The sequence below is a fragment of the Sinohyriopsis cumingii genome, chromosome 18 (genome assembly GCF_028554795.1).
Source record: "Sinohyriopsis cumingii isolate HCF-2022 chromosome 18, ASM2855479v2, whole genome shotgun sequence".
Lineage (NCBI taxonomy): Eukaryota > Metazoa > Mollusca > Bivalvia > Unionida > Unionidae > Sinohyriopsis > Sinohyriopsis cumingii.
This window is the reverse complement of record NC_142978.1, coordinates 77344254-77369396: the sequence shown is the minus strand read 5'-3', so window position 1 is coordinate 77369396 and position 25143 is coordinate 77344254. Positions and strand designations below refer to the sequence as shown.

At 34.0% G+C, this 25143-nt stretch overlaps 4 non-coding genes across 4 annotated transcripts; all 4 read right to left on the bottom strand.

The window, feature by feature from the left end:
- Positions 1-2459: 2459 nt before the first annotated feature.
- LOC149777043 (U5 spliceosomal RNA) lies at positions 2460-2575 on the bottom strand. The gene has a single exon (XR_016416317.1). It is a non-coding gene; the product is annotated as a U5 spliceosomal RNA (small nuclear RNA).
- Positions 2576-8696: 6121 nt separating this feature from the next.
- On the bottom strand, positions 8697-8812 carry LOC149777042 (U5 spliceosomal RNA). Its single transcript, XR_016416316.1, has one exon. It is a non-coding gene; the product is annotated as a U5 spliceosomal RNA (small nuclear RNA).
- A 6129-nt stretch (positions 8813-14941) lies between these two features.
- On the bottom strand, positions 14942-15057 carry LOC149777041 (U5 spliceosomal RNA). The gene has a single exon (XR_016416315.1). It is a non-coding gene; the product is annotated as a U5 spliceosomal RNA (small nuclear RNA).
- Positions 15058-21178: 6121 nt separating this feature from the next.
- Positions 21179-21294, bottom strand: LOC149777040 (U5 spliceosomal RNA). The gene has a single exon (XR_016416314.1). It is a non-coding gene; the product is annotated as a U5 spliceosomal RNA (small nuclear RNA).
- Between the last annotated feature and the right edge of the window lie 3849 nt (positions 21295-25143).

The following is a 25143-nucleotide window of genomic DNA, read 5'->3' as shown; positions in this document are numbered from 1 at the left end:
GTGGTGATATGAACTAATCATGGTCACTTATGACAGTACACTTCACATGTCCTTATGAAACCTTGCTATCACCACCGGACTACTGGAGAGCTTCCAAACTGATCCAACTCTAACATTTTGTTCCAGATACAATGTTAGACCTGAAAAGATATAACATGTCTCACTTGATTCTAGAAAACAGTAAGATGTAGGTAAATGAATTTAAAATGTGTTCGATATGGTGATTTCAAAATAACATTAAGGTTGCAAGCATGGGAAAAATATTAAACATGACAGACTGACACTCAAAAAGGTGAAGCGATGACCATGTATTAAAGTGATAAATTCATCCTAAAAATATATGGGGTTTCTAGAAGCATATTTAGCCATTTACAGGTTAAATAGCAAATCAGGTAGACTATGTATCATACAGTTTAAGGCAATGTTGGGGCGGTGAGGTTTGATCATTGGTGCAAACATTAGTACATACCAGTATACAGGAAGGTCAATCGACAATGTAATAAATTAAAATATATGACTATAAGCGATCTTATTCATGAGGGAAATAACAATTTTGGATATTGCAGATGAATACAGCAAAATGTGGCCACACAGATCAACTATAGATACCAATAAATCCTATATCGTCAACTAAATGTGAAATTCTGATCCCCAAAACGTGAAAACCAGGATGGACATTTACATATGTGGGACATATACAATGTACTTGTTAAGATCAAATGTGCAAACAAAATTCAAATGATCTGTTTCAACATTTATCATTAAGAGTGTTGGTTACCAATTATTAAACTCAATGATTCAATGGAATCAGATATCAGCTGATGCTACAATACTGCACACTGTCATAGTACTAAATTGAAATATGTTATCATACATAGGCCTACTCATGATGAAAATAACATTTTGGGATATTTTCAGCGCACACAGCCAGAAATGGGCCTTACAGATTCACTATATGTACAATGTCAGCCTATATGATGTACTGAATGTGAACGTTTGATCCCAAACATTCTAAAATATATGAATATTTGTTCATGTGGGATATGTAGCTATCGCAAAATCAGTTGTACAAAGTTAAATTCAAATAATCTGTTTGAATATTTCTTATGCAATCTTTAGAGTGTCAGTTAACAAATATTATTAGTAATTAATAATGCATAAAGCAAGATGGATCATCAGCATTCCCATAACATCATATAGGCCACAATGCTGCACTACACCAATCAATATCGTAACCAAACTGAACAATACAATGGAATGCATTTTGTGTTCAGCTTATATTATTTTGCTGTTTTCTTACATCCAAGGGTAATATACATGGGGAAAGTATATTTTATCCCTTTGAACTGTATTTCATTCTGGGACAGTTTAAAATGATTTAGTAGAGAACTTGACTAGGTTCTAGTATAAAGTTTTCATCTCTGTCCTCTCACTAAATACCCTATAACTATGTTTGTAAAAAATTACTGAAGGCCATACAAGCAGATATGTGTTACTCAGGAAGTGACCCCATGATAAACACATAAATTAACTGCTTGGACCCCTAATAAATACTTTGAATGACCAATACAAATTGGAATTTTGTCTTCGTGTATTTTAAATGATGGTCTCATTTTGACTTACAAAGATATTTTCTCTGACAAAATTTGACAAATATCCAACATTGGAACTTATATATGGTGTAGGAATATTTACATGCTGATATCATTTAATATCATTTCAACAAATATTATATATTTTGGAGTAAATGTTTTAATTTTTTATACTTCTTTTTAAATTTCATTTAAATTTTTCAAAATAAAACTTAACTTTTTATTTCTAATTTCATTCTACTGTTTTTCAAAGTCAATATACATAACATATTGAAATTTCATGTGTCGTTCATTAATAATAAAGATTTAATACCAGTTTAATCTTTACTCAAATACTGCACTGACAGGACATAGCACAATTAATTTTGTTATATGTTCTCTACATTTGGTTCTCGAGACTGACATTTCCACTGTGTGACAATCAGTACAAATCATATGTTAATCTAAAAATACCTTCACGGTGAAGTTCTTGCCAAAGGTTTTTTTGAGAGGCTGGACTGTCAACAGAGCAGTATGTAAACAGAACACATATTTCACTTCCGGATCATCACCATGGCCTTATTACTGACTATGCACTATCGCCGAAATACACATGGAAAACCACACCTGAGCTCATATTCTCAAGAATAAACAATGACCTTTAAATCCCTATCAAAATCGCATAAATATAACTCTTCTATCACCATGACAATGAGAGAGGAATAAATGTTCTAACAATAGACTAGAACTACCTTTGTGAGTACCGAACTGGAAGTACTGAGACCTGATTATATAATCATCGGTTACTATCTTCCATTTGGATCTGGTTAGAAGAAAAGAGAACAAAATGCTAAATTTGAACTAGAGGTTTACTTTAATTGAATTGGTACCTCACCAAAGTGAGGCTTCAAAGAATGGTCTATAGACTCATTAAATGTTCCTCTCCACGGTAATCTTTAGTAAAAGGCGAAAGATTAATACGATGTGAAGAGAAACCAGAGTAATCATTATACTTTCACGCTTTATTTTGAAGAGAAATAGTTTGAACTTTCCAAATGCTTTTGTAAAGACGATAGTGGAATGGTTATGTCTACAAAGATCCAAAAGGGTCATAGTTTTCAATATACAGTGTCATTTTGCTATTGGCTATTTTGAATTTCAGTGAAACCCATTTATTTTCTTTATACTGGTAGAAAGGATACTAATTAATATTTCTATATTTCTTGTCGTGGAAAAGGCAGGGGGAGTTAATTTGACAGTAAAAGGGATGTAATCCACATTCGTTAGATGTTCGAGTTATCGAGATGGATTATAACTACCTATTTATACATCAGGAAAAGATTACTAATTTGGAAAAAAATAACAGGTGTTTTATTCATATAGGAAATCAAAATTTACTTGAAGAAAAAAAATTCCATTTTAGATTAATGCAACGTGTGGATGTTTCAGATGTTTGGGATATCATCTGTCTTCTCCGAGGAGAGCAATGTAGACCTTAAACCTGGCATATGTACTAGCAAACTAGGGTATGTTATACCAAGCTTAGACCATTAACTGTCTTTATTGCGTTTGGTACAATTCCAATAGGTGGTCCACACATGGTTAAGTAAAGATTCAGACATGTTTAGGCTGCCGTTAATGAAATTGAGTCGCAATTATTACTTCCGGATCAGTACCCACAAAAGTAGTCCCAGTCTATATTTAGAGCATTGTTTCCTCTCTCGTTTCGGTAGTGGTACGCAGCTTAGATTTCGGCTTTTGAGGTATAGATTTCAGGAAAATTAAATTGAAAACTCTTTGTAAAATGAGCATCAATGAGTTTCTCTTCCTACTGCTAAAACTGCTTCTCTGTTAGATCCAACTCGCGAAAAAGGCGCATAACATATTCCCATGTTGTTGTTGTGGGAATAACGCCATTTTTCAGCACGTGATAGGCTATACATGGCGGCCAGTATAAATAGTGGCATAAGAAACTGGAGAAAACCTCGGGAAGAGCCACCGACTCACGAGAGGCTAATGGCAACCTTTCTCATATACACACATAGACCGACCCCGAGACCCGAACCACGTGGATCGAGATGAGATGGCAGTGATTGGTAAAGTCGAGCGCTTTAGAACACTCGGCCATCCGGGTTCCCGTTTAATTCCATGTAGTTTAAAATTAGCATTTAAAACCTTAATACTTACGTGTAAATTCTTCATTTCTTTTAAGATATGTCACCTGCTGTGATACATCGCCAGCATTGAAAATTATTTTCTGTCGGAAACGTGTCATGCCGTTTTCATAGATTTGTATGTTTTGAGTTTAAATGAATGCAGCCGGTGTTACTATCCATCAAAAATAATAGTAATACAAAGTTTATGTAAGTAACAACTCAGATTTCGTTAGAGATTTTCAATCACAAATACATAAAAGTAGCTAGAAATACGAGGCCTCCAAAGTTGCATATTAAAACTTGCTGGTACTCTGTGACATGTGAATGGTTTTAAGATTGTTCTTTTTGAATTATTTTTAGGCAGCCATAGTCAAAAAAATTTCCTTAATGTTATTTCGTCTGTTTTGCTTTAATTTGGTTTCGTTAGATGCCTCAAGGAGCAAATCTGAGCAGCTTTGATCATTAATGAAATTGTAAAGCCGATGTAATAAGCCTTTCCCAAAGAATTTATTAATTTCTTAGAATTAGTTCGAAGATGAAATATACCATGGCACATGCTCATAGGTAGAGAAAAAAATAATGAACAGATCACAACAAACAAACAAAAAACCCCAACCATGTTGCCACTTGCACATGGACGTAAGCTTATGGTGCTTTAGGTTCGTTGATATTAGACACACACACACACACACACTGTTTACTCATATTCAGCGTGATGTTGTGAGTTTGACGCCATTTTCCAACAATAACAAGAAAAAAACAACTTGCATCTTTCAAATGCAATTAATATTACAGTACCTTCGGTTCTTTGATTTTCAGTCAAAACACACACACACACACACACACACACACACACTCGTGCATGTATATACACAGGGCGTTTTTACTGCAGACGAGTTTCAAATATACACTTAACAGATCTTAATTTCCAAAACTTTGATACATCTAGTCCACAATCGTTAGATCACGCCTCTTTTTATTAGCGGATTGATTATTCAGATTGGTTTTACTGGGTTTAATGCCATTTTGCAGCACATGATTGGTATATATATGAACGCTAAATTGATACACTTTGGATGACCATATGCAAATATAATACTTGTACATACATTTGCATACATATTCCACGCAAACTAGACCAGCAAGTAGATCATCGCTTCTTTTGTTTTTTTCTGACACTACCGGTAATGTCAGGGGAGAAAAAAGAAGAAAAGGCGGAGATCTACTTGTTGGTCTAAAAAGCAAACGTGCATCTACATACATGTATTTGAATAAGATCACATCAAATGCTAAATTCATAAACATAAGATAATGTTACTTACTTCCAAACACACATGCATACCATATACATGTGAGATAAAGAGGACAAAATAGAAGGTATGATGCGAGAAAGTGACGTGATAACTAACATACTTCTGGTCCAGTAATATTCAGGGAACATAATATTCCTGATAAACTCCATTTGTCAATAAATCGAACAAGGTCAGATCCATAAGGACATAGAACACAATTAATTTTACTCTATGTTCTCTACATTTGTTTCTCAATACTTCTTAAATCCCTAAAAAATGCATAAATATAACTCTTCTGTCACCACCAAAATGAGAGGAAGAAATATTCTAAAAATAGACTTGAACTACATCTATTGGTACTGAACTGGATGTACTAATTGTGACCTGATTCCTGACAGGCCCAATTTGTTATGGCCAATTTTAGTCAAACTTTTATATTTGCATGCCACACCTATTTCAATTTTATACATGAAGTCTTTTTGAATTTTATTACAAACAAGACACGTGACACCTTTCAGAAAGTGTGTAGTGCTGGTGTTCCACAGGGTGCAAGTTTTGGTCCAAGTGCTCTTGAGAAACCAAAACTTAATTTGCTATATCTTCCTTAATTATAAGAATTTTTCAATGCAATGAAAACCTGAATGTACAAGGCCTCTCTGAGAATATGTTTACAATTTGAAATTATTGATAAAGGAAATTTAAATAAACATTTAAATTTTAAAAACTACATTTTATTGAAAATATAAATTTTCCTACAAGTTTTAAAATTCAGTTTGACAAATTTTAGACAGCAAAGTTGACTAATACATGGTATTTAAAACAAATGGTAGCTTAAGTCTGTACAAGTGATATCATTTTTCCCAGGGTTAGTGAAGCAACACAGCTCATAGTGATTTTGGCAGCAAACCGCAATATGCCTGTCCAGATGCATATAGGTGTAGACACTAAAGAAACAGTGACAGGTGCTATGTTCCACATATTGTGTCAGGTACGTAGGCAGTTGTTTGTATAAGTAATAGCGCACTCAGATTTAAAGTTCGGATGGGACCACTACCATGTTGTATAGCAAAAATGCATTCCATTTCAATGTCAATAACTACAAAAGGTGACAATGGGATAGGAAAATACAGTTTCTAGGGAGGCTCTACCTTACTGAAAAATGGTGTTATTCTCTCTCATGAAGACCTAAGCCATGTCTTTGTGGTGCTATATATCAGTGTGGTGATATGAACTAATCATGGTCACTTATGACAGTACACTTCACATGTCCTTATGAAACCTTGCTATCACCACCGGACTACTGGAGAGCTTCCAAACTGATCCAACTCTAACATTTTGTTCCAGATACAATGTTAGACCTGAAAAGATATAACATGTCTCACTTGATTCTAGAAAACAGTAAGATGTAGGTAAATGAATTTAAAATGTGTTCGATATGGTGATTTCAAAATAACATTAAGGTTGCAAGCATGGGAAAAATATTAAACATGACAGACTGACACTCAAAAAGGTGAAGCGATGACCATGTATTAAAGTGATAAATTCATCCTAAAAATATATGGGGTTTCTAGAAGCATATTTAGCCATTTACAGGTTAAATAGCAAATCAGGTAGACTATGTATCATACAGTTTAAGGCAATGTTGGGGCGGTGAGGTTTGATCATTGGTGCAAACATTAGTACATACCAGTATACAGGAAGGTCAATCGACAATGTAATAAATTAAAATATATGACTATAAGCGATCTTATTCATGAGGGAAATAACAATTTTGGATATTGCAGATGAATACAGCAAAATGTGGCCACACAGATCAACTATAGATACCAATAAATCCTATATCGTCAACTAAATGTGAAATTCTGATCCCCAAAACGTGAAAACCAGGATGGACATTTACATATGTGGGACATATACAATGTACTTGTTAAGATCAAATGTGCAAACAAAATTCAAATGATCTGTTTCAACATTTATCATTAAGAGTGTTGGTTACCAATTATTAAACTCAATGATTCAATGGAATCAGATATCAGCTGATGCTACAATACTGCACACTGTCATAGTACTAAATTGAAATATGTTATCATACATAGGCCTACTCATGATGAAAATAACATTTTGGGATATTTTCAGCGCACACAGCCAGAAATGGGCCTTACAGATTCACTATATGTACAATGTCAGCCTATATGATGTACTGAATGTGAACGTTTGATCCCAAACATTCTAAAATATATGAATATTTGTTCATGTGGGATATGTAGCTATCGCAAAATCAGTTGTACAAAGTTAAATTCAAATAATCTGTTTGAATATTTCTTATGCAATCTTTAGAGTGTCAGTTAACAAATATTATTAGTAATTAATAATGCATAAAGCAAGATGGATCATCAGCATTCCCATAACATCATATAGGCCACAATGCTGCACTACACCAATCAATATCGTAACCAAACTGAACAATACAATGGAATGCATTTTGTGTTCAGCTTATATTATTTTGCTGTTTTCTTACATCCAAGGGTAATATACATGGGGAAAGTATATTTTATCCCTTTGAACTGTATTTCATTCTGGGACAGTTTAAAATGATTTAGTAGAGAACTTGACTAGGTTCTAGTATAAAGTTTTCATCTCTGTCCTCTCACTAAATACCCTATAACTATGTTTGTAAAAAATTACTGAAGGCCATACAAGCAGATATGTGTTACTCAGGAAGTGACCCCATGATAAACACATAAATTAACTGCTTGGACCCCTAATAATTACTTTGAATGACCAATACAAATTGGAATTTTGTCTTCGTGTATTTTAAATGATGGTCTCATTTTGACTTACAAAGATATTTTCTCTGACAAAATTTGACAAATATCCAACATTGGAACTTATATATGGTGTAGGAATATTTACATGCTGATATCATTTAATATCATTTCAACAAATATTATATATTTTGGAGTAAATGTTTTAATTTTTTATACTTCTTTTTAAATTTCATTTAAATTTTTCAAAATAAAACTTAACTTTTTATTTCTAATTTCATTCTACTGTTTTTCAAAGTCAATATACATAACATATTGAAATTTCATGTGTCGTTCATTAATAATAAAGATTTAATACCAGTTTAATCTTTACTCAAATACTGCACTGACAGGACATAGCACAATTAATTTTGTTATATGTTCTCTACATTTGGTTCTCGAGACTGACATTTCCACTGTGTGACAATCAGTACAAATCATATGTTAATCTAAAAATACCTTCACGGTGAAGTTCTTGCCAAAGGTTTTTTTGAGAGGCTGGACTGTCAACAGAGCAGTATGTAAACAGAACACATATTTCACTTCCGGATCATCACCATGGCCTTATTACTGACTATGCACTATCGCCGAAATACACATGGAAAACCACACCTGAGCTCATATTCTCAAGAATAAACAATGACCTTTAAATCCCTATCAAAATCGCATAAATATAACTCTTCTATCACCATGACAATGAGAGAGGAATAAATGTTCTAACAATAGACTAGAACTACCTTTGTGAGTACCGAACTGGAAGTACTGAGACCTGATTATATAATCATCGGTTACTATCTTCCATTTGGATCTGGTTAGAAGAAAAGAGAACAAAATGCTAAATTTGAACTAGAGGTTTACTTTAATTGAATTGGTACCTCACCAAAGTGAGGCTTCAAAGAATGGTCTATAGACTCATTAAATGTTCCTCTCCACGGTAATCTTTAGTAAAAGGCGAAAGATTAATACGATGTGAAGAGAAACCAGAGTAATCATTATACTTTCACGCTTTATTTTGAAGAGAAATAGTTTGAACTTTCCAAATGCTTTTGTAAAGACGATAGTGGAATGGTTATGTCTACAAAGATCCAAAAGGGTCATAGTTTTCAATATACAGTGTCATTTTGCTATTGGCTATTTTGAATTTCAGTGAAACCCATTTATTTTCTTTATACTGGTAGAAAGGATACTAATTAATATTTCTATATTTCTTGTCGTGGAAAAGGCAGGGGGAGTTAATTTGACAGTAAAAGGGATGTAATCCACATTCGTTAGATGTTCGAGTTATCGAGATGGATTATAACTACCTATTTATACATCAGGAAAAGATTACTAATTTGGAAAAAAATAACAGGTGTTTTATTCATATAGGAAATCAAAATTTACTTGAAGAAAAAAAATTCCATTTTAGATTAATGCAACGTGTGGATGTTTCAGATGTTTGGGATATCATCTGTCTTCTCCGAGGAGAGCAATGTAGACCTTAAACCTGGCATATGTACTAGCAAACTAGGGTATGTTATACCAAGCTTAGACCATTAACTGTCTTTATTGCGTTTGGTACAATTCCAATAGGTGGTCCACACATGGTTAAGTAAAGATTCAGACATGTTTAGGCTGCCGTTAATGAAATTGAGTCGCAATTATTACTTCCGGATCAGTACCCACAAAAGTAGTCCCAGTCTATATTTAGAGCATTGTTTCCTCTCTCGTTTCGGTAGTGGTACGCAGCTTAGATTTCGGCTTTTGAGGTATAGATTTCAGGAAAATTAAATTGAAAACTCTTTGTAAAATGAGCATCAATGAGTTTCTCTTCCTACTGCTAAAACTGCTTCTCTGTTAGATCCAACTCGCGAAAAAGGCGCATAACATATTCCCATGTTGTTGTTGTGGGAATAACGCCATTTTTCAGCACGTGATAGGCTATACATGGCGGCCAGTATAAATAGTGGCATAAGAAACTGGAGAAAACCTCGGGAAGAGCCACCGACTCACGAGAGGCTAATGGCAACCTTTCTCATATACACACATAGACCGACCCCGAGACCCGAACCACGTGGATCGAGATGAGATGGCAGTGATTGGTAAAGTCGAGCGCTTTAGAACACTCGGCCATCCGGGTTCCCGTTTAATTCCATGTAGTTTAAAATTAGCATTTAAAACCTTAATACTTACGTGTAAATTCTTCATTTCTTTTAAGATATGTCACCTGCTGTGATACATCGCCAGCATTGAAAATTATTTTCTGTCGGAAACGTGTCATGCCGTTTTCATAGATTTGTATGTTTTGAGTTTAAATGAATGCAGCCGGTGTTACTATCCATCAAAAATAATAGTAATACAAAGTTTATGTAAGTAACAACTCAGATTTCGTTAGAGATTTTCAATCACAAATACATAAAAGTAGCTAGAAATACGAGGCCTCCAAAGTTGCATATTAAAACTTGCTGGTACTCTGTGACATGTGAATGGTTTTAAGATTGTTCTTTTTGAATTATTTTTAGGCAGCCATAGTCAAAAAAATTTCCTTAATGTTATTTCGTCTGTTTTGCTTTAATTTGGTTTCGTTAGATGCCTCAAGGAGCAAATCTGAGCAGCTTTGATCATTAATGAAATTGTAAAGCCGATGTAATAAGCCTTTCCCAAAGAATTTATTAATTTCTTAGAATTAGTTCGAAGATGAAATATACCATGGCACACGCTCATAGGTAGAGAAAAAAAGAATGAACAGATCACAACAAACAAACAAAAAACCCCAACCATGTTGCCACTTGCACATGGACGTAAGCTTATGGTGCTTTAGGTTCGTTGATATTAGACACACACACACACACACACACACACTGTTTACTCATATTCAGCGTGATGTTGTGAGTTTGACGCTATTTTCCAACAATAACAAGAAAAAAACAACTTGCATCTTTCAAATGCAATTAATATTACAGTACCTTCGGTTCTTTGATTTTCAGTCAAAACACACACACACACACACACACACACACACACACTCGTGCATGTATATACACAGGGCGTTTTTACTGCAGACGAGTTTCAAATATACACTTAACAGATCTTAATTTCCAAAACTTTGATACATCTAGTCCACAATCGTTAGATCACGCCTCTTTTTATTAGCGGATTGATTATTCAGATTGGTTTTACTGGGTTTAATGCCATTTTGCAGCACATGATTGGTATATATATGAACGCTAAATTGATACACTTTGGATGACCATATGCAAATATAATACTTGTACATACATTTGCATACATATTCCACGCAAACTAGACCAGCAAGTAGATCATCGCTTCTTTTGTTTTTTTCTGACACTACCGGTAATGTCAGGGGAGAAAAAAGAAGAAAAGGCGGAGATCTACTTGTTGGTCTAAAAAGCAAACGTGCATCTACATACATGTATTTGAATAAGATCACATCAAATGCTAAATTCATAAACATAAGATAATGTTACTTACTTCCAAACACACATGCATACCATATACATGTGAGATAAAGAGGACAAAATAGAAGGTATGATGCGAGAAAGTGACGTGATAACTAACATACTTCTGGTCCAGTAATATTCAGGGAACATAATATTCCTGATAAACTCCATTTGTCAATAAATCGAACAAGGTCAGATCCATAAGGACATAGAACACAATTAATTTTACTCTATGTTCTCTACATTTGTTTCTCAATACTTCTTAAATCCCTAAAAAATGCATAAATATAACTCTTCTGTCACCACCAAAATGAGAGGAAGAAATATTCTAAAAATAGACTTGAACTACATCTATTGGTACTGAACTGGATGTACTAATTGTGACCTGATTCCTGACAGGCCCAATTTGTTATGGCCAATTTTAGTCAAACTTTTATATTTGCATGCCACACCTATTTCAATTTTATACATGAAGTCTTTTTGAATTTTATTACAAACAAGACACGTGACACCTTTCAGAAAGTGTGTAGTGCTGGTGTTCCACAGGGTGCAAGTTTTGGTCCAAGTGCTCTTGAGAAACCAAAACTTAATTTGCTATATCTTCCTTAATTATAAGAATTTTTCAATGCAATGAAAACCTGAATGTACAAGGCCTCTCTGAGAATATGTTTACAATTTGAAATTATTGATAAAGGAAATTTAAATAAACATTTAAATTTTAAAAACTACATTTTATTGAAAATATAAATTTTCCTACAAGTTTTAAAATTCAGTTTGACAAATTTTAGACAGCAAAGTTGACTAATACATGGTATTTAAAACAAATGGTAGCTTAAGTCTGTACAAGTGATATCATTTTTCCCAGGGTTAGTGAAGCAACACAGCTCATAGTGATTTTGGCAGCAAACCGCAATATGCCTGTCCAGATGCATATAGGTGTAGACACTAAAGAAACAGTGACAGGTGCTATGTTCCACATATTGTGTCAGGTACGTAGGCAGTTGTTTGTATAAGTAATAGCGCACTCAGATTTAAAGTTCGGATGGGACCACTACCATGTTGTATAGCAAAAATGCATTCCATTTCAATGTCAATAACTACAAAAGGTGACAATGGGATAGGAAAATACAGTTTCTAGGGAGGCTCTACCTTACTGAAAAATGGTGTTATTCTCTCTCATGAAGACCTAAGCCATGTCTTTGTGGTGCTATATATCAGTGTGGTGATATGAACTAATCATGGTCACTTATGACAGTACACTTCACATGTCCTTATGAAACCTTGCTATCACCACCGGACTACTGGAGAGCTTCCAAACTGATCCAACTCTAACATTTTGTTCCAGATACAATGTTAGACCTGAAAAGATATAACATGTCTCACTTGATTCTAGAAAACAGTAAGATGTAGGTAAATGAATTTAAAATGTGTTCGATATGGTGATTTCAAAATAACATTAAGGTTGCAAGCATGGGAAAAATATTAAACATGACAGACTGACACTCAAAAAGGTGAAGCGATGACCATGTATTAAAGTGATAAATTCATCCTAAAAATATATGGGGTTTCTAGAAGCATATTTAGCCATTTACAGGTTAAATAGCAAATCAGGTAGACTATGTATCATACAGTTTAAGGCAATGTTGGGGCGGTGAGGTTTGATCATTGGTGCAAACATTAGTACATACCAGTATACAGGAAGGTCAATCGACAATGTAATAAATTAAAATATATGACTATAAGCGATCTTATTCATGAGGGAAATAACAATTTTGGATATTGCAGATGAATACAGCAAAATGTGGCCACACAGATCAACTATAGATACCAATAAATCCTATATCGTCAACTAAATGTGAAATTCTGATCCCCAAAACGTGAAAACCAGGATGGACATTTACATATGTGGGACATATACAATGTACTTGTTAAGATCAAATGTGCAAACAAAATTCAAATGATCTGTTTCAACATTTATCATTAAGAGTGTTGGTTACCAATTATTAAACTCAATGATTCAATGGAATCAGATATCAGCTGATGCTACAATACTGCACACTGTCATAGTACTAAATTGAAATATGTTATCATACATAGGCCTACTCATGATGAAAATAACATTTTGGGATATTTTCAGCGCACACAGCCAGAAATGGGCCTTACAGATTCACTATATGTACAATGTCAGCCTATATGATGTACTGAATGTGAACGTTTGATCCCAAACATTCTAAAATATATGAATATTTGTTCATGTGGGATATGTAGCTATCGCAAAATCAGTTGTACAAAGTTAAATTCAAATAATCTGTTTGAATATTTCTTATGCAATCTTTAGAGTGTCAGTTAACAAATATTATTAGTAATTAATAATGCATAAAGCAAGATGGATCATCAGCATTCCCATAACATCATATAGGCCACAATGCTGCACTACACCAATCAATATCGTAACCAAACTGAACAATACAATGGAATGCATTTTGTGTTCAGCTTATATTATTTTGCTGTTTTCTTACATCCAAGGGTAATATACATGGGGAAAGTATATTTTATCCCTTTGAACTGTATTTCATTCTGGGACAGTTTAAAATGATTTAGTAGAGAACTTGACTAGGTTCTAGTATAAAGTTTTCATCTCTGTCCTCTCACTAAATACCCTATAACTATGTTTGTAAAAAATTACTGAAGGCCATACAAGCAGATATGTGTTACTCAGGAAGTGACCCCATGATAAACACATAAATTAACTGCTTGGACCCCTAATAAATACTTTGAATGACCAATACAAATTGGAATTTTGTCTTCGTGTATTTTAAATGATGGTCTCATTTTGACTTACAAAGATATTTTCTCTGACAAAATTTGACAAATATCCAACATTGGAACTTATATATGGTGTAGGAATATTTACATGCTGATATCATTTAATATCATTTCAACAAATATTATATATTTTGGAGTAAATGTTTTAATTTTTTATACTTCTTTTTAAATTTCATTTAAATTTTTCAAAATAAAACTTAACTTTTTATTTCTAATTTCATTCTACTGTTTTTCAAAGTCAATATACATAACATATTGAAATTTCATGTGTCGTTCATTAATAATAAAGATTTAATACCAGTTTAATCTTTACTCAAATACTGCACTGACAGGACATAGCACAATTAATTTTGTTATATGTTCTCTACATTTGGTTCTCGAGACTGACATTTCCACTGTGTGACAATCAGTACAAATCATATGTTAATCTAAAAATACCTTCACGGTGAAGTTCTTGCCAAAGGTTTTTTTGAGAGGCTGGACTGTCAACAGAGCAGTATGTAAACAGAACACATATTTCACTTCCGGATCATCACCATGGCCTTATTACTGACTATGCACTATCGCCGAAATACACATGGAAAACCACACCTGAGCTCATATTCTCAAGAATAAACAATGACCTTTAAATCCCTATCAAAATCGCATAAATATAACTCTTCTATCACCATGACAATGAGAGAGGAATAAATGTTCTAACAATAGACTAGAACTACCTTTGTGAGTACCGAACTGGAAGTACTGAGACCTGATTATATAATCATCGGTTACTATCTTCCATTTGGATCTGGTTAGAAGAAAAGAGAACAAAATGCTAAATTTGAACTAGAGGTTTACTTTAATTGAATTGGTACCTCACCAAAGTGAGGCTTCAAAGAATGGTCTATAGACTCATTAAATGTTCCTCTCCACGGTAATCTTTAGTAAAAGGCGAAAGATTAATACGATGTGAAGAGAAACCAGAGTAATCATTATACTTTCACGCTTTATTTTGAAGAGAAATAGTTTGAACTTTCCAAATGCTTTTGTAAAGACGATAGTGGAATGGTTATGTCTACAAAGATCCAAAAGGGTCATAGTTTTCAATATACAGTGTCATTTTGCTATTGGCTATTTTGAATTTCAGTGAAACCCATTTATTTTCTTTATACTGGTAGAAAGGATACTAATTAATATTTCTATATTTCTTGTCGTGGAAAAGGCAGGGGGAGTTAATTTGACAGTAAAAGGGATGTAATCCACATTCGTTAGATGTTCGAGTTATCGAGATGGATTATAACTACCTATTTATACATCAGGAAAAGATTACTAATTTGGAAAAAAATAACAGGTGTTTTATTCATATAGGAAATCAAAATTTACTTGAAGAAAAAAAATTCCATTTTAGATTAATGCAACGTGTGGATGTTTCAGATGTTTGGGATATCATCTGTCTTCTCCGAGGAGAGCAATGTAGACCTTAAACCTGGCATATGTACTAGCAAACTAGGGTATGTTATACCAAGCTTAGACCATTAACTGTCTTTATTGCGTTTGGTACAATTCCAATAGGTGGTCCACACATGGTTAAGTAAAGATTCAGACATGTTTAGGCTGCCGTTAATGAAATTGAGTCGCAATTATTACTTCCGGATCAGTACCCACAAAAGTAGTCCCAGTCTATATTTAGAGCATTGTTTCCTCTCTCGTTTCGGTAGTGGTACGCAGCTTAGATTTCGGCTTTTGAGGTATAGATTTCAGGAAAATTAAATTGAAAACTCTTTGTAAAATGAGCATCAATGAGTTTCTCTTCCTACTGCTAAAACTGCTTCTCTGTTAGATCCAACTCGCGAAAAAGGCGCATAACATATTCCCATGTTGTTGTTGTGGGAATAACGCCATTTTTCAGCACGTGATAGGCTATACATGGCGGCCAGTATAAATAGTGGCATAAGAAACTGGAGAAAACCTCGGGAAGAGCCACCGACTCACGAGAGGCTAATGGCAACCTTTCTCATATACACACATAGACCGACCCCGAGACCCGAACCACGTGGATCGAGATGAGATGGCAGTGATTGGTAAAGTCGAGCGCTTTAGAACACTCGGCCATCCGGGTTCCCGTTTAATTCCATGTAGTTTAAAATTAGCATTTAAAACCTTAATACTTACGTGTAAATTCTTCATTTCTTTTAAGATATGTCACCTGCTGTGATACATCGCCAGCATTGAAAATTATTTTCTGTCGGAAACGTGTCATGCCGTTTTCATAGATTTGTATGTTTTGAGTTTAAATGAATGCAGCCGGTGTTACTATCCATCAAAAATAATAGTAATACAAAGTTTATGTAAGTAACAACTCAGATTTCGTTAGAGATTTTCAATCACAAATACATAAAAGTAGCTAGAAATACGAGGCCTCCAAAGTTGCATATTAAAACTTGCTGGTACTCTGTGACATGTGAATGGTTTTAAGATTGTTCTTTTTGAATTATTTTTAGGCAGCCATAGTCAAAAAAATTTCCTTAATGTTATTTCGTCTGTTTTGCTTTAATTTGGTTTCGTTAGATGCCTCAAGGAGCAAATCTGAGCAGCTTTGATCATTAATGAAATTGTAAAGCCGATGTAATAAGCCTTTCCCAAAGAATTTATTAATTTCTTAGAATTAGTTCGAAGATGAAATATACCATGGCACATGCTCATAGGTAGAGAAAAAAATAATGAACAGATCACAACAAACAAACAAAAAACCCCAACCATGTTGCCACTTGCACATGGACGTAAGCTTATGGTGCTTTAGGTTCGTTGATATTAGACACACACACACACACACACACTGTTTACTCATATTCAGCGTGATGTTGTGAGTTTGACGCCATTTTCCAACAATAACAAGAAAAAAACAACTTGCATCTTTCAAATGCAATTAATATTACAGTACCTTCGGTTCTTTGATTTTCAGTCAAAACACACACACACACACACACACACACACACTCGTGCATGTATATACACAGGGCGTTTTTACTGCAGACGAGTTTCAAATATACACTTAACAGATCTTAATTTCCAAAACTTTGATACATCTAGTCCACAATCGTTAGATCACGCCTCTTTTTATTAGCGGATTGATTATTCAGATTGGTTTTACTGGGTTTAATGCCATTTTGCAGCACATGATTGGTATATATATGAACGCTAAATTGATACACTTTGGATGACCATATGCAAATATAATACTTGTACATACATTTGCATACATATTCCACGCAAACTAGACCAGCAAGTAGATCATCGCTTCTTTTGTTTTTTTCTGACACTACCGGTAATGTCAGGGGAGAAAAAAGAAGAAAAGGCGGAGATCTACTTGTTGGTCTAAAAAGCAAACGTGCATCTACATACATGTATTTGAATAAGATCACATCAAATGCTAAATTCATAAACATAAGATAATGTTACTTACTTCCAAACACACATGCATACCATATACATGTGAGATAAAGAGGACAAAATAGAAGGTATGATGCGAGAAAGTGACGTGATAACTAACATACTTCTGGTCCAGTAATATTCAGGGAACATAATATTCCTGATAAACTCCATTTGTCAATAAATCGAACAAGGTCAGATCCATAAGGACATAGAACACAATTAATTTTACTCTATGTTCTCTACATTTGTTTCTCAATACTTCTTAAATCCCTAAAAAATGCATAAATATAACTCTTCTGTCACCACCAAAATGAGAGGAAGAAATATTCTAAAAATAGACTTGAACTACATCTATTGGTACTGAACTGGATGTACTAATTGTGACCTGATTCCTGACAGGCCCAATTTGTTATGGCCAATTTTAGTCAAACTTTTATATTTGCATGCCACACCTATTTCAATTTTATACATGAAGTCTTTTTGAATTTTATTACAAACAAGACACGTGACACCTTTCAGAAAGTGTGTAGTGCTGGTGTTCCACAGGGTGCAAGTTTTGGTCCAAGTGCTCTTGAGAAACCAAAACTTAATTTGCTATATCTTCCTTAATTATAAGAATTTTTCAATGCAATGAAAACCTGAATGTACAAGGCCTCTCTGAGAATATGTTTACAATTTGAAATTATTGATAAAGGAAATTTAAATAAACATTTAAATTTTAAAAACTACATTTTATTGAAAATATAAATTTTCCTACAAGTTTTAAAATTCAGTTTGACAAATTTTAGACAGCAAAGTTGACTAATACATGGTATTTAAAACAAATGGTAGCTTAAGTCTGTACAAGTGATATCATTTTTCCCAGGGTTAGTGAAGCAACACAGCTCATAGTGATTTTGGCAGCAAACCGCAATATGCCTGTCCAGATGCATATAGGTGTAGACACTAAAGAAACAGTGACAGGTGCTATGTTCCACATATTGTGTCAGGTACGTAGGCAGTTGTTTGTATAAGTAATAGCGCACTCAGATTTAAAGTTCGGATGGGACCACTACCATGTTGTATAGCAAAAATGCATTCCATTTCAATGTCAATAACTACAAAAGGTGACAATGGGATAGGAAAATACAGTTTCTAGGGAGGCTCTACCTTACTGAAAAATGGTGTTATTCTCTCTCATGAAGACCTAAGCCATGTCTTTGTGGTGCTATATATCAGTGTGGTGATATGAACTAATCATGGTCACTTATGACAGTACACTTCACATGTCCTTATGAAACCTTGCTATCACCACCGGACTACTGGAGAGCTTCCAAACTGATCCAACTCTAACATTTTGTTCCAGATACAATGTTAGACCTGAAAAGATATAACATGTCTCACTTGATTCTAGAAAACAGTAAGATGTAGGTAAATGAATTTAAAATGTGTTCGATATGGTGATTTCAAAATAACATTAAGGTTGCAAGCATGGGAAAAATATTAAACATGACAGACTGACACTCAAAAAGGTGAAGCGATGACCATGTATTAAAGTGATAAATTCATCCTAAAAATATATGGGGTTTCTAGAAGCATATTTAGCCATTTACAGGTTAAATAGCAAATCAGGTAGACTATGTATCATACAGTTTAAGGCAATGTTGGGGCGGTGAGGTTTGATCATTGGTGCAAACATTAGTACATACCAGTATACAGGAAGGTCAATCGACAATGTAATAAATTAAAATATATGACTATAAGCGATCTTATTCATGAGGGAAATAACAATTTTGGATATTGCAGATGAATACAGCAAAATGTGGCCACACAGATCAACTATAGATACCAATAAATCCTATATCGTCAACTAAATGTGAAATTCTGATCCCCAAAACGTGAAAACCAGGATGGACATTTACATATGTGGGACATATACAATGTACTTGTTAAGATCAAATGTGCAAACAAAATTCAAATGATCTGTTTCAACATTTATCATTAAGAGTGTTGGTTACCAATTATTAAACTCAATGATTCAATGGAATCAGATATCAGCTGATGCTACAATACTGCACACTGTCATAGTACTAAATTGAAATATGTTATCATACATAGGCCTACTCATGATGAAAATAACATTTTGGGATATTTTCAGCGCACACAGCCAGAAATGGGCCTTACAGATTCACTATATGTACAATGTCAGCCTATATGATGTACTGAATGTGAACGTTTGATCCCAAACATTCTAAAATATATGAATATTTGTTCATGTGGGATATGTAGCTATCGCAAAATCAGTTGTACAAAGTTAAATTCAAATAATCTGTTTGAATATTTCTTATGCAATCTTTAGAGTGTCAGTTAACAAATATTATTAGTAATTAATAATGCATAAAGCAAGATGGATCATCAGCATTCCCATAACATCATATAGGCCACAATGCTGCACTACACCAATCAATATCGTAACCAAACTGAACAATACAATGGAATGCATTTTGTGTTCAGCTTATATTATTTTGCTGTTTTCTTACATCCAAGGGTAATATACATGGGGAAAGTATATTTTATCCCTTTGAACTGTATTTCATTCTGGGACAGTTTAAAATGATTTAGTAGAGAACTTGACTAGGTTCTAGTATAAAGTTTTCATCTCTGTCCTCTCACTAAATACCCTATAACTATGTTTGTAAAAAATTACTGAAGGCCATACAAGCAGATATGTGTTACTCAGGAAGTGACCCCATGATAAACACATAAATTAACTGCTTGGACCCCTAATAATTACTTTGAATGACCAATACAAATTGGAATTTTGTCTTCGTGTATTTTAAATGATGGTCTCATTTTGACTTACAAAGATATTTTCTCTGACAAAATTTGACAAATATCCAACATTGGAACTTATATATGGTGTAGGAATATTTACATGCTGATATCATTTAATATCATTTCAACAAATATTATATATTTTGGAGTAAATGTTTTAATTTTTTATACTTCTTTTTAAATTTCATTTAAATTTTTCAAAATAAAACTTAACTTTTTATTTCTAATTTCATTCTACTGTTTTTCAAAGTCAATATACATAACATATTGAAATTTCATGTGTCGTTCATTAATAATAAAGATTTAATACCAGTTTAATCTTTACTCAAATACTGCACTGACAGGACATAGCACAATTAATTTTGTTATATGTTCTCTACATTTGGTTCTCGAGACTGACATTTCCACTGTGTGACAATCAGTACAAATCATATGTTAATCTAAAAATACCTTCACGGTGAAGTTCTTGCCAAAGGTTTTTTTGAGAGGCTGGACTGTCAACAGAGCAGTATGTAAACAGAACACATATTTCACTTCCGGATCATCACCATGGCCTTATTACTGACTATGCACTATCGCCGAAATACACATGGAAAACCACACCTGAGCTCATATTCTCAAGAATAAACAATGACCTTTAAATCCCTATCAAAATCGCATAAATATAACTCTTCTATCACCATGACAATGAGAGAGGAATAAATGTTCTAACAATAGACTAGAACTACCTTTGTGAGTACCGAACTGGAAGTACTGAGACCTGATTATATAATCATCGGTTACTATCTTCCATTTGGATCTGGTTAGAAGAAAAGAGAACAAAATGCTAAATTTGAACTAGAGGTTTACTTTAATTGAATTGGTACCTCACCAAAGTGAGGCTTCAAAGAATGGTCTATAGACTCATTAAATGTTCCTCTCCACGGTAATCTTTAGTAAAAGGCGAAAGATTAATACGATGTGAAGAGAAACCAGAGTAATCATTATACTTTCACGCTTTATTTTGAAGAGAAATAGTTTGAACTTTCCAAATGCTTTTGTAAAGACGATAGTGGAATGGTTATGTCTACAAAGATCCAAAAGGGTCATAGTTTTCAATATACAGTGTCATTTTGCTATTGGCTATTTTGAATTTCAGTGAAACCCATTTATTTTCTTTATACTGGTAGAAAGGATACTAATTAATATTTCTATATTTCTTGTCGTGGAAAAGGCAGGGGGAGTTAATTTGACAGTAAAAGGGATGTAATCCACATTCGTTAGATGTTCGAGTTATCGAGATGGATTATAACTACCTATTTATACATCAGGAAAAGATTACTAATTTGGAAAAAAATAACAGGTGTTTTATTCATATAGGAAATCAAAATTTACTTGAAGAAAAAAAATTCCATTTTAGATTAATGCAACGTGTGGATGTTTCAGATGTTTGGGATATCATCTGTCTTCTCCGAGGAGAGCAATGTAGACCTTAAACCTGGCATATGTACTAGCAAACTAGGGTATGTTATACCAAGCTTAGACCATTAACTGTCTTTATTGCGTTTGGTACAATTCCAATAGGTGGTCCACACATGGTTAAGTAAAGATTCAGACATGTTTAGGCTGCCGTTAATGAAATTGAGTCGCAATTATTACTTCCGGATCAGTACCCACAAAAGTAGTCCCAGTCTATATTTAGAGCATTGTTTCCTCTCTCGTTTCGGTAGTGGTACGCAGCTTAGATTTCGGCTTTTGAGGTATAGATTTCAGGAAAATTAAATTGAAAACTCTTTGTAAAATGAGCATCAATGAGTTTCTCTTCCTACTGCTAAAACTGCTTCTCTGTTAGATCCAACTCGCGAAAAAGGCGCATAACATATTCCCATGTTGTTGTTGTGGGAATAACGCCATTTTTCAGCACGTGATAGGCTATACATGGCGGCCAGTATAAATAGTGGCATAAGAAACTGGAGAAAACCTCGGGAAGAGCCACCGACTCACGAGAGGCTAATGGCAACCTTTCTCATATACACACATAGACCGACCCCGAGACCCGAACCACGTGGATCGAGATGAGATGGCAGTGATTGGTAAAGTCGAGCGCTTTAGAACACTCGGCCATCCGGGTTCCCGTTTAATTCCATGTAGTTTAAAATTAGCATTTAAAACCTTAATACTTACGTGTAAATTCTTCATTTCTTTTAAGATATGTCACCTGCTGTGATACATCGCCAGCATTGAAAATTATTTTCTGTCGGAAACGTGTCATGCCGTTTTCATAGATTTGTATGTTTTGAGTTTAAATGAATGCAGCCGGTGTTACTATCCATCAAAAATAATAGTAATACAAAGTTTATGTAAGTAACAACTCAGATTTCGTTAGAGATTTTCAATCACAAATACATAAAAGTAGCTAGAAATACGAGGCCTCCAAAGTTGCATATTAAAACTTGCTGGTACTCTGTGACATGTGAATGGTTTTAAGATTGTTCTTTTTGAATTATTTTTAGGCAGCCATAGTCAAAAAAATTTCCTTAATGTTATTTCGTCTGTTTTGCTTTAATTTGGTTTCGTTAGATGCCTCAAGGAGCAAATCTGAGCAGCTTTGATCATTAATGAAATTGTAAAGCCGATGTAATAAGCCTTTCCCAAAGAATTTATTAATTTCTTAGAATTAGTTCGAAGATGAAATATACCATGGCACATGCTCATAGGTAGAGAAAAAAAGAATGAACAGATCACAACAAACAAACAAAAAACCCCAACCATGTTGCCACTTGCACATGGACGTAAGCTTATGGTGCTTTAGGTTCGTTGATATTAGACACACACACACACACACACACACACACACTGTTTACTCATATTCAGCGTGATGTTGTGAGTTTGACGCTATTTTCCAACAATAACAAGAAAAAAACAACTTGCATCTTTCAAATGCAATTAATATTACAGTACCTTCGGTTCTTTGATTTTCAGTCAAAACACACACACACACACACACACACACACACACACACACTCGTGCATGTATATACACAGGGCGTTTTTACTGCAGACGAGTTTCAAATATACACTTAACAGATCTTAATTTCCAAAACTTTGATACATCTAGTCCACAATCGTTAGATCACGCCTCTTTTTATTAGCGGATTGATTATTCAGATTGGTTTTACTGGGTTTAATGCCATTTTGCAGCACATGATTGGTATATATATGAACGCTAAATTGATACACTTTGGATGACCATATGCAAATATAATACTTGTACATACATTTGCATACATATTCCACGCAAACTAGACCAGCAAGTAGATCATCGCTTCTTTTGTTTTTTTCTGACACTACCGGTAATGTCAGGGGAGAAAAAAGAAGAAAAGGCGGAGATCTACTTGTTGGTCTAAAAAGCAAACGTGCATCTACATACATGTATTTGAATAAGATCACATCAAATGCTAAATTCATAAACATAAGATAATGTTACTTACTTCCAAACACACATGCATACCATATACATGTGAGATAAAGAGGACAAAATAGAAGGTATGATGCGAGAAAGTGACGTGATAACTAACATACTTCTGGTCCAGTAATATTCAGGGAACATAATATTCCTGATAAACTCCATTTGTCAATAAATCGAACAAGGTCAGATCCATAAGGACATAGAACACAATTAATTTTACTCTATGTTCTCTACATTTGTTTCTCAATACTTCTTAAATCCCTAAAAAATGCATAAATATAACTCTTCTGTCACCACCAAAATGAGAGGAAAAAATATTCTAAAAATAGACTTGAACTACATCTATTGGTACTGAACTGGATGTACTAATTGTGACCTGATTCCTGACAGGCCCAATTTGTTATGGCCAATTTTAGTCAAACTTTTATATTTGCATGCCACACCTATTTCAATTTTATACATGAAGTCTTTTTGAATTTTATTACAAACAAGACACGTGACACCTTTCAGAAAGTGTGTAGTGCTGGTGTTCCACAGGGTGCAAGTTTTAGTCCAAGTGCTCTTGAGAAACCAAAACTTAATTTGCTATATCTTCCTTAATTATAAGAATTTTTCAATGCAATGAAAACCTGAATGTACAAGGCCTCTCTGAGAATATGTTTACAATTTGAAATTATTGATAAAGGAAATTTAAATAAACATTTAAATTTTAAAAACTACATTTTATTGAAAATATAAATTTTCCTACAAGTTTTAAAATTCAGTTTGACAAATTTTAGACAGCAAAGTTGACTAATACATGGTATTTAAAACAAATGGTAGCTTAAGTCTGTACAAGTGATATCATTTTTCCCAGGGTTAGTGAAGCAACACAGCTCATAGTGATTTTGGCAGCAAACCGCAATATGCCTGTCCAGATGCATATAGGTGTAGACACTAAAGAAACAGTGACAGGTGCTATGTTCCACATATTGTGTCAGGTACGTAGGCAGTTGTTTGTATAAGTAATAGCGCACTCAGATTTAAAGTTCGGATGGGACCACTACCATGTTGTATAGCAAAAATGCATTCCATTTCAATGTCAATAACTACAAAAGGTGACAATGGGATAGGAAAATACAGTTTCTAGGGAGGCTCTACCTTACTGAAAAATGGTGTTATTCTCTCTCATGAAGACCTAAGCCATGTCTTTGTGGTGCTATATATCAGTGTGGTGATATGAACTAATCATGGTCACTTATGACAGTACACTTCACATGTCCTTATGAAACCTTGCTATCACCACCGGACTACTGGAGAGCTTCCAAACTGATCCAACTCTAACATTTTGTTCCAGATACAATGTTAGACCTGAAAAGATATAACATGTCTCACTTGATTC